This window comes from Berghia stephanieae, chromosome 11 (assembly GCF_034508935.2).
Source record: "Berghia stephanieae isolate SIO BIC M18660-M18661 chromosome 11, UCSD_Bste_1.3, whole genome shotgun sequence".
Lineage (NCBI taxonomy): Eukaryota > Metazoa > Mollusca > Gastropoda > Nudibranchia > Aeolidiidae > Berghia > Berghia stephanieae.
Genome location: NC_088370.1, coordinates 2,082,949 through 2,093,375, shown reverse-complemented (window position 1 = coordinate 2,093,375; position 10,427 = coordinate 2,082,949). Strand labels below are relative to the sequence as shown.

The 10,427-nt window shown below is 35.6% G+C and overlaps 1 long non-coding RNA gene across 1 annotated transcript in view; it reads left to right on the top strand.

Annotated features, from left to right (window-relative positions):
• The window catches only part of LOC144956626 (uncharacterized), a 71,267-nt gene extending 67,780 nt beyond the window's left edge, over positions 1-3,487 (top strand). Inside the window, exon 3 of the long non-coding RNA XR_013641980.1 lies at positions 3,093-3,487. This is a non-coding gene — a long non-coding RNA (uncharacterized LOC144956626). The remainder of the gene's footprint in view (positions 1-3,092) is intronic.
• The last annotated feature ends 6,940 nt before the right edge of the window (positions 3,488-10,427 follow it).

Sequence of the window (10,427 nt, the reverse complement as noted above, 5' to 3'; positions counted from 1 at the left end):
TTTTGCTCTTGTCGGTGGTTTATTAATATTTTTTTTTGTTGTGGCTTGAAATTATTTGTTCTATGTTGCGCATACACGAGTAGCTTATTTTTATGGTATTCCTGTTGATAATTTTATGTAGCTTGTGGTTTTTTTGGAAAGTGTGTATCAATTAATTTCAGGAAACTGCTGTCCTATGTTTGTGCTGACGTTTTTGTCGAAAGGTGGGTTGAACCAAGTTATGTGTCGTTTTCTTGTTTTACGTTCTTCACTTGTGTGTTGGGGTTTACATGAGAGGGAGGCGTCTGTGTATTCAAATGGTGTGTTGTATCCGCTTTTTGTGAGTGCTTCTTTGTAGGGGGTGGCTGCGACGTTGAATATCTCTCTGTTTTCCGAAAGTTTGCTCACCCTCAGTGCTATGTTTTTTGGTATGTTTTCAATGACGGGACGGGGGTGGTTGCTGTTTTTATTAATGTAGCTAATGGTGTTGTTTGGTTTTCTGAACGGTTGGAATGAATTGGATTTTATGTCGAATGTGATGTCGAGGAAGTCAACTGTTTTTTTGTTTGCTTCTATCGTGATTTTCAAATTGTTGTTTTGGAATATTTTACAGATTTGTTTTTTGATGTTTTCGTTCGCTCTTGGTCGTCTGTTGGTTATAGCGAGTCCGTCATCTCTATAGAGGCCGATGTATGTGTGTGTATGTTGCAGTTGTGACAGGATGTAGAGTCCGACCAGTTCGCATGTTTCAGCACCGTCGAACGAACCCATTGTTACGTCGAAATCATTATGTCGCTTTGTCCACGGCGTGTTGTCATAGTATAGTGTGCTGTGCTTGGTGTGTTGGATGATGTGTTGTTCCTCTTCTGTAATGTTGGTGTATTTTGCTGCGAATTCCAATGCTTTGTTTAGTAGGTCTGGAGTGATGGAGGGGTAAAAATCGCAAATGTCGAAAGAGATGAAGGTGCAATTTTCTTTGTTTTGGATATTTTTAAACCATTCAATGACTTCATCGGTGTTTTTCCACTGGTTGAATTTAGTTGCTTCTTTGACGTTTTTATTTATTTTTTCTAATATCTTTTTGCTGATTTTTCCAATTTCAGATTTGTATGGATTTATTAGTCTACATTTTGGATTATTTTTGAAGTCAGGCTTGTGATCTTTTAATGTGATGAACGCTTCTCTTCTTGGTGCTATATCGATTCGATCGCTAAGGTCAAGTCGGTTCGCTATATTCTTATCTTCTTTTGTGATCTCTTCGGTTCTATGTGTTCTGTCTTTCTTATAGTCTTTGTTGATTTGTTTGTGTGTCATTTTATCATATTCCTCAGGTGTCATTTTGTAATAGTTGTTGGATTTGTCGGCTGGTATCAGAAGTTGTTTTTCTTTGTTTATTTTCTTCACATCGTTAGTCAGTTGGTTTTGGAAGTTGTTATTTTTGTTTTTGAACTGTACACTTTGGATGAGATCTGAAAGTCCGTCTTCTAATTTTTTTAATTCAGGTATTGGGGGGGGGGTGAATTTGTAGTTCAGCAGTTCCTGAAATTAATTGATACACACTTTCCAAAAAACCACAAGCTACATAAAATTATCAACAGGAATACCATAAAAAATAAGCTACTCGTGTATGCGCAACATAGAACAAATAATTTCAAGCCACAACAAAAAAATATTAATAAACCACCGACAAGAGCAAAACCCACCCACCAGAAAATGCAACTGCAGAAATAAAGAACATTGCCCGCTAAACAAACAATACTTAGAATCAAGTTTAATTTACCAAGCCACAGTCACAGAAACTAAAACAAACAAACAAGAAAAATATGTAGGACTAACAGAAAATAATTTCAAAACAAGATACAACCTCCACACCTCAACATTTAGAAACACTAACAAAAAGACATCCACAAAACTCAGCGAACATATTTGGAAATTAAAAGACAACAAACTAGACCACAACATTTCATGGAAAATTTTATCTAAAGCAACAGGATACACACCAACATCAAAACAATGTAGCTTATGCCTGGAAGAGAAATATACTATAATCAAACACCCTCATGAAGCCACACTCAACACGAAAAGTGAGATGTACGGAACGTGTCCACATCGAAGGAAGTTCTTGTTAATCAACTTTAAACCGGAGCCACTTCAAGAAACAACAACAGTCAACAAAACAACTCAGTCCTGACGATGGCAAATTAAGCCTGAAACATTAATGTAGACTGTCTCAAACATTGTGGTAAATATATTTTTAAAAAATAATAATTCGCTCCATTACTACATGTCGAGCACTTTTCGTACCATATTTGTATCAAACACGATCCAATTATATATATATATATATATATATATATATATATATATATATATATATATATATATATATATATATATATATATCTCATCTCATGTAGTTCCATATCTGAAGCAGACGTCGGAGGTCATCTTCCGCCAAGCTGATCTATCTCTTGCCAATTCTATTAAAGCAGCGCCACCTTTCTCAGCTTCATCTGTCCAAGTTCTTATCCCTTTCAAATACGTTATTTTTTTATCTTCCTCTTATTCTTTTTCCATTCATCTTTCCAGTCAAGGCGAGTATTTCCAAACCAGGGTGGCGGATAATGTGTCCTAAAAATTCCATTTGGCGTTTGATGATTTTTGTTATCAGTGATCTTTTTCTGTTTGCCATTTCTAAAATTTCTTCATTTCTTTTCCTTTCCATCCATGACACCCTCATCATTCTTCTGTAAAACCACATTTCCACTGCCTCCAGTCTTTTAACCATGGTCTTGTTTATGGTCCAGCTCTCACAACCATATAGCAGCACAGACAGTACATAGCAATCCAGGACTTTGATTTTTGTTTTCATGCTAATATTCCTGTTTTTCATAATTGTATGCAGCTGGTTGAATGCATTCTTCGCCATACCTATTCTTTTCTTTATTTCACAATCTGATTTTCCATTGGATGTTACATTACTATATATATATATATATATATATATATATATATATATATATATATATATATAACCTTTATAAATAAATTTACTCAATATTCTCTTATAGAATTTTTTTTCTTTTCATCATTGTATTCTCATTTCCCCACAGCCCCTTACACAGACTACAACAGCATGGAGAGGGTGAAGGAGAGTTACAACGTGATCAGCGGCCGGAAGTGCATACAATTGTGTCAAGCCGAGTGCGGTGGGATATGCTATATGACCATGGCTTTCAGCTACATCTGTAACTGTAACGCGCCCAAATTCGGATAATAAAAAAAAATAAAAAATTATGACAGCAGCTAATGAAGATAAGAGGGAGGAGGAGGGGGAGGGAAAAGGATGAGGAGGAAGAGGAAGAGGAGGAGGAGGAGGAGGAGGAGGAGGAGGAGGAGGAGGAGGAGAGATTAGAATATTATATGTGTAGATGTTTTGATTGCCGTGGTGGTGGTGGTAAAGACAGAAAGAAGAAGAAGAAAAGAAGAAGAAGAAGAAGAAGAAGAAGAAGAAGAAGAGGAGGAGGAGGAGGAGAAGGAGGAGAAAGAGGAGGAGGGGGATGAAGAGGAGGAAGAAAGGGCGGAGGGGGAAAATTGGGGAACGAGAGGTTTGGACTAAACCAAAGAGCTAGGCAGGTTGGAAGGGGAAAAGGGGGGGGGGGTGGTGGTGGTGGAGGAGATATACACAGATGAAGAATGTTATCGGAAGCAATGGATAGTGTATAGTGTTAGAAAAAAAAAACAACAACAAAGAGACAACAAAGAGGTCACAAATAGCAGAATTTTAGTTTAAGAGGATGGTCGCGTCAAATGAAGATCGTAGTTTTATCTTTTTGTTATTTTCATTTTCAAATAATTGTTCTATTGTTATTTTTCAAATCTCCTTTTTATTCATTTTTCTTTTATTACTTTTGAAACATTAAAAAAAAAAAAAACTCATATCATGATTTTATTGAATAAAACGGAATTGAAAGTAATGAACTGGCTTTGGTAAATTCATCTTAATGTTGTATTTTATTAAATAAACAGATATATAAAATGATATAAGATGAGCAATGATTATCTCCCTTGATTACTGAATAATGTATTCTGTCTTAATTATATATTGTGTCGTCAGAGCGCGGCCATTGTAAGAGGGGAGATAAGCGATATATTGCGTTTGCGTCAACTCTCTTATCGAAAAAGAGAATTTATGATCTTCAATTGGGCAAGAAAACAAACAATTTAAAAATAAAAACGACAACCAGCAAAAAAAGAAAGAACCCCCCCCCCCCCCCAAAAAAAAACAACAACCCAAAACCCCCTTCCCCCCCCCCCCCCAAAAAAAAAAATAACAAACAAACCAAAAAACAAAAAACAAAATAAAACAAAACAAAAACAAAAAACGAGACGTTTCTTGAATATCTTGCAATGAACATTAATCTACACGAAGAGCACAGATGAAAAAATAAAATCACAGATTCAGATATCCAATTTTGAATTATATTTTGTGATTGTCCCCCCTTGAGTGACGTCACGAGTCTAAACTTTCCCTCTGTAAATACGGAATGACCACACAATCATAACTCTTTACGTCATGGCTGTCATGTTTTTCTTTCCTCTGTTCTATTTATAGAGGGAAAGTCTAGACCACTGATCATCACTCAATGGGGACGTTTCGGACATCTGTGAGTTTTCCCCTTGTACTCTTCACATGTTACCGTGAATGGCAAAATCAGTCGGATGGTGAAAAGGTTTGAACTGAGATATTATTGCCAAGTTTCGTTAACCCTCTCCTTACCAACTATAGGAAAATCGTCACATTCGTTACGATACAACCACATTTTTCTTATTCAAATTTCTCTTGTACATCATAACATTTAATGAAAATGAACAGTGTGTTGTAGAGCATGTTTTGCAAAAGAAATTATTTATCACAAGAACTTACTGCTATTGTGTTTGAGTGATGAAAAATCTATTTTTGTGTTAGTTTGGTGTGACGTTTTGGGGAAAATCCTGAAAATGGCTGGTAAGGAGAGGGTTAAAAGGTCAATTTTTATCACTCTGAATTCTAATACGGTCAAGGTAGAAGCCAAACAAAATAATAACAACAACAATAACAACAACAACAATAACAACAACAACAATAACAACAACAACAATAACAACAACAACAATAACAACAACAAGAAGAACCAACAACAACAATAGAAATAGAAAAGCATGCTAGAAGAAGATCGTGTAGAAATCCGCATAGCTCATGGGAGATGTCTCATGACTTATTATGTAGATACAGTTCGGTTACCCAGCTACAGCGTGCTGTATTGCAGAGCGTGCAGGAATTAGACGTGCTGGAATACAGCGAGTACTGTATTGTTCATGAATCCATATAGGGAATGAGATTAGCGGAAGAGTAGCGTCCCTTGATTGGACGTCACCCATAATCTGTGACGTCACCGGCGGAAAAGTTATTAGAGAGTGAACGTCATGTTGGTTGTGCGCATGCGTCTCTCGTCGCAATTATTATTATTATTATTATTATTATTATTATTATTATTATTATTATTATTATTATTATTTTTAATAATAATAATAATAATAATAATAATAATAATAATAATAATAATAATAATAATAATAATAATAATAATAATAATAATGATGATAATAATAATAATAATAATAATAATAATAATAATAATAATAATAATAATAATAATAATAATAATAATAATAATAAAAATAATAATAATGATAATAATAATAATAATATATATATATATATACATATACATATATACATATATATATATATATATATATATATATATATATATATATATATATATATATATAACAGCAATTTGTCATTTGATTTACACAGTTTGAAATTAAAGTTACAATAAATAGATAGATAGACAAAAATACATAAATAAAATAATGATACTATAAAAAAACAACAACCAAACAAACAACCAATGAGAGAAACCTGCTCGCCATAACGTGAATAATTAATTTGTTGGCTATAAAAAATATAATCGAAAATCCTCGATACATAAAGTATTCGAAAGAAATGAAACATTTTCTTCGAAATAAAATACAATTATTTTGTTATCAATTTATTAACGTTTGTCTGTACGTAAACATAAATTAATGATGTCAAATTTAATGTTTATCAACTTGCACTTACTTGTAGGTCTGATAACCCAATTCTTTATGGGCCCTTGTTGTAATGGAAATCTTTAAAAAATGACGTAAAATATTGTTTATTACAACAATGTTCAACAAGGCCCATAAGCAGGTTTGGATGTCAGACCTGCATATATGTACACCTCGATGTTGATCCATTAACGATGATGGTTGATAATTTATGTAACAAATAAAAAAATCAAATTTTCTCTAATTACATTTTTTCTCTTTTGAAACTTCTATTTTTCCCCCCTTATGACTCTATTGCGTCTGATAAACTCTTTGACATTTGTTTGGCCCGACCTGCACTTATTTACAGTTTGTTTGGCCCGACCTGCACTTATTTACAGTTTGTTTGGCCCGACCTGCACTTATTTACAGTTTGTTTGGCCCGACCTGCACTTATTTACAGTTTGTTTGGCCCGACCTGCACTTATTTACAGTTTGTTTGGCCCGTCCTGCACTTATTTAAAGTTTGTTTGGCCCGACCTGCACTTATTTACAGTTTGTTTGGCCCGTCCTGCACTTATTTACAGTTTGTTTGGCCCGACCTGCACTTATTTACAGTTTGTTTGGCCCGACCTGCACTTATTTATAGTTTGTTTGGCCCGACCTGCACTTATTCACAGGTCTGATAATCGAATTCCTTATGGGCTCATTGTTGTAATGGAATCCCCAAAAGTGACGCAATATTATATTGTTAATTACAACAATGTTAAACTAGGCCAATAAGCGGGATCGGATGTCAGACCTGCATATATGTACATGTCAGCTTGGCCCCAATATATTACCGGTTTATGTCAATTGGTTACACATTGTGCGGCTATGATGCCAGGTGGTACGACACTCGCCTTCGGATCGAAAGGTCATGAGTTCGAGTCCCGCTCTGATTAGCGCTTTGATGAGTCCTTGGAAAAAGGCTTTTCACTCACATTCTCTCATGGTATTCAGGTGTAAAATGAGTACCTGGAGGTTAACAGCGTTTTTCTGCTCTGTCGGAAAAAATGTAATATCACCGAACAATCGTTATGTGTCGTTCTACATTTAAAGTGTTGCTGTCGTTTAGGGATCGTTTGTAAATCGCTCTGAGCACATTTCTTTGATATTGCGCAATATGATATCTATATTTTAAAAAAAATTACGATGTAGAGGTTTTGTGACCAAAAAGGGTAAAACAGTACTTGCCGGCTTCTAGCAGGCTGAATTTCAGCACGCCGTGCAGTTCGACACGCTGTGGCTGCACGATATAGATCTGAACAAGTGTGTATGAAAGGTGCCAGGCAAAGCAAGAGAGAAAAATACAAGAACCCCCCCCCCCCCCCAAATAAATAAAATAAATAAACCAGTCTATCTCGACTGGGGATCGAACCTCAGACCTTCTGATTACCGGTAATCAGAAGGTCTGAGGTTCGATCCCCAGTCGAGTTTGAGTGATTTTTTTGGATGTTTTTTTTCATTGTATTTTTCTTTCTTGCTTTGTCTAACACCTTTCACACACACACACACACACACACACACATACACACTCGTTCAGTTCTTTAACTTACACCAGTGCCTGCTCCGTAATTTCTTAATTTGGAGCTGGATGACCGAATGTATGAGTTACCTCTCATGAGCATCGGATTTCGGCAATGCTCGGATTCTAGCACGCTTACTTGCCCCTCGGACGTTGTGCTATAATACGACGAGTACTGTACATAATAGGATGATGGAGTCACGCCAGAAAGTCGTTGGAATATATCGGTTTAAAAATTCCATAGAAGCGTTTGTGCCGAGGACTTCCGTAACGATTAAGCATTTAACCGCCGAATTCTGACAAAACTCGTATTTTAAAATTTGGCCAGAAAACTAGTCCTTCAAATATCTATCGAATTAAATGACCCTCATCTTGGCAGAAACTATCAAACTTGGGACTTACTGGAAGAATCGTGAAGCCCCAGGTTTGAGAGTTTTTGCCAAGATGAGGGTTATTTAAATCGATTGATATTTATAGGACGATATTTCTGGCCAATTTTTTGAAATACGTGTTTTTCAATTCTAGACTACAGAGTTAGCTGGTTTAGATGAGTTAAGTGCATTCGGGGGATGGATTGGATAGAAGATGGATGGCCTTGGGACAAAGTTGGTAGGTATGTGTGGTGGATGCAGTGTTAGAAAGTGGTGGTGGTGGTGGCGGTGTTGGTAGTAGTAGTACTGTTTGTAGTAGTAGTAGTAGCAGTAGTAGTAGTAGTAGTAGTAGTAGTAGTAGTAGTATAGTAGTGACTAGTAGTAGAAGTAGTAGTAGTAGTAGTAATAGTAGTACGACTAGTAGTAGTAGTAGTAGTAGTAGTAGTAGTAGTAGTAGTAGTAGTAGTAGTAGTAGTAGTAGTAGTAAGACTAGTAGTAGTAGTAGTAGTAGTAGTAGTAGTAGTAGTAGTAGTAGTAGTAGTAGTAGCAGTAGTAGAGTAGTAGTAGTAGTAGTAGTAGTAGTAGTAGTAGTAGTAGGTAGTAGTAGTAGTAGTAGTAGTAGTAGTATAGTAGTAGTAGTAGTAGTAGTAGTAATAATAATAATAATAATAATAATAATAGTATGTAGTAGTAGTAGTAGTAGTAGTAGTGGTAGTAGTAACAGTAGTAGTAGTAGTAGTAGTGGTAGTAGTAACAGTAGTAACAGTAGTAGTAGTGGTAGTAGTAGTAGTAGTAGTAGTAGTAGTAGTAGTAGTAGTAGTAGTAGTAGTAGTAGTAGTAGTAGTAGTAGTAGTAAAAACGAGAACTAGTATAAAAACAAAATGGATTTCGCAAATACCTTTTAACCAGTCTCTAAAACGATATTAAATTCAGTGATTAGGGAGCAGACACTGATGTAAAGATAAAATGCGTACTCTTGTGAGGAATAATATAAGCATTAAATCGCCCCAACTATCGGCGATCCTCTATGGTGTAATGGTAGCACGTCTGACCGGTTAATCAGAAGATTGTGTGCGAATATGTGGTATAGTGGTAAGACACTCGCTTTCGGATCGGAAAGAGCTGTGTTCGAGCCTCGCTCGTTGCATAGTTGTCCTTGAAAAAGACTCTTGTAAAATGAGTACCTGGACGTGAAAAGCATTGTCTCTGTCCGAAAGAAAATTGTAATATCGCCTAACAGGCGTCATGTCAAGTCCTACATGTTAAGTGTTGCTGTTGCCCCCTGTAGCGCTTTGAGCAGTTTTAGTGGATATTGCGCTATATAAAAGCTCAAATTAAATTTAATTTAAAGGCCTGAAGTTCGATCTCCTGTAGAGGAACACTTGGATTTTTTGGGGGGTTCTTTTTCGATGTTTTATCTCCCTTGACTTTGTCTTCCTTACTCTGTCTGGTACTATTTCATACACACTTTGTCTGGTACTATTTCATACACACTTTGTCTGGTACTATTTCATACACACTTTGTCTGGTACTATTTCATACACACTTTGTCTGGTACTATTTCATACACACTTTGTCTGGTACTATTTCATACACACTTTGTCTGGTACTATTTCATACACACTTTGTCTGGTACTATTTCATACACACTTTGTCTGGTACTATTTCATACACACTTTGTCTGGTACTATTTCATACACACTTTGTCTGGTACTATTTCATACACACTTTGTCTGGTACTATTTCATACACACTTTGTCTGGTACTATTTCATACACACTTTGTCTGGTACTATTTCATACACACTTTGTCTGGTACTATTTCATACACACTTTGTCTGGTACTATTTCATACACACTTTGTCTGGTACTATTTCATACACACTTTGTCTGGTACTATTTCATACACACTTTGTCTGGTACTATTTCATACACACTTTGTCTGGTACTATTTCATACACACTTTGTCTGGTACTATTTCATACACACTTTGTCTGGTACTATTTCATACACACTTTGTCTGGTACTATTTCATACACACTTTGTCTGGTACTATTTCATACACACTTTGTCTGGTACTATTTCATACACACTTTGTCTGGTACTATTTCATACACACTTTGTCTGGTACTATTTCATACACACTTTGTCTGGTACTATTTCATACACACTTTGTCTGGTACTATTTCATACACACTTTGTCTGGTACTATTTCATACACACTTTGTCTGGTACTATTTCATACACACTTTGTCTGGTACTATTTCATACACACTTTGTCTGGTACTATTTCATACACACTTTGTCTGGTACTATTTCATACACACTTTGTCTGGTACTATTTCATACACACTTTGTCTGGTACTATTTCATACACACTTTGTCTGGTACTAT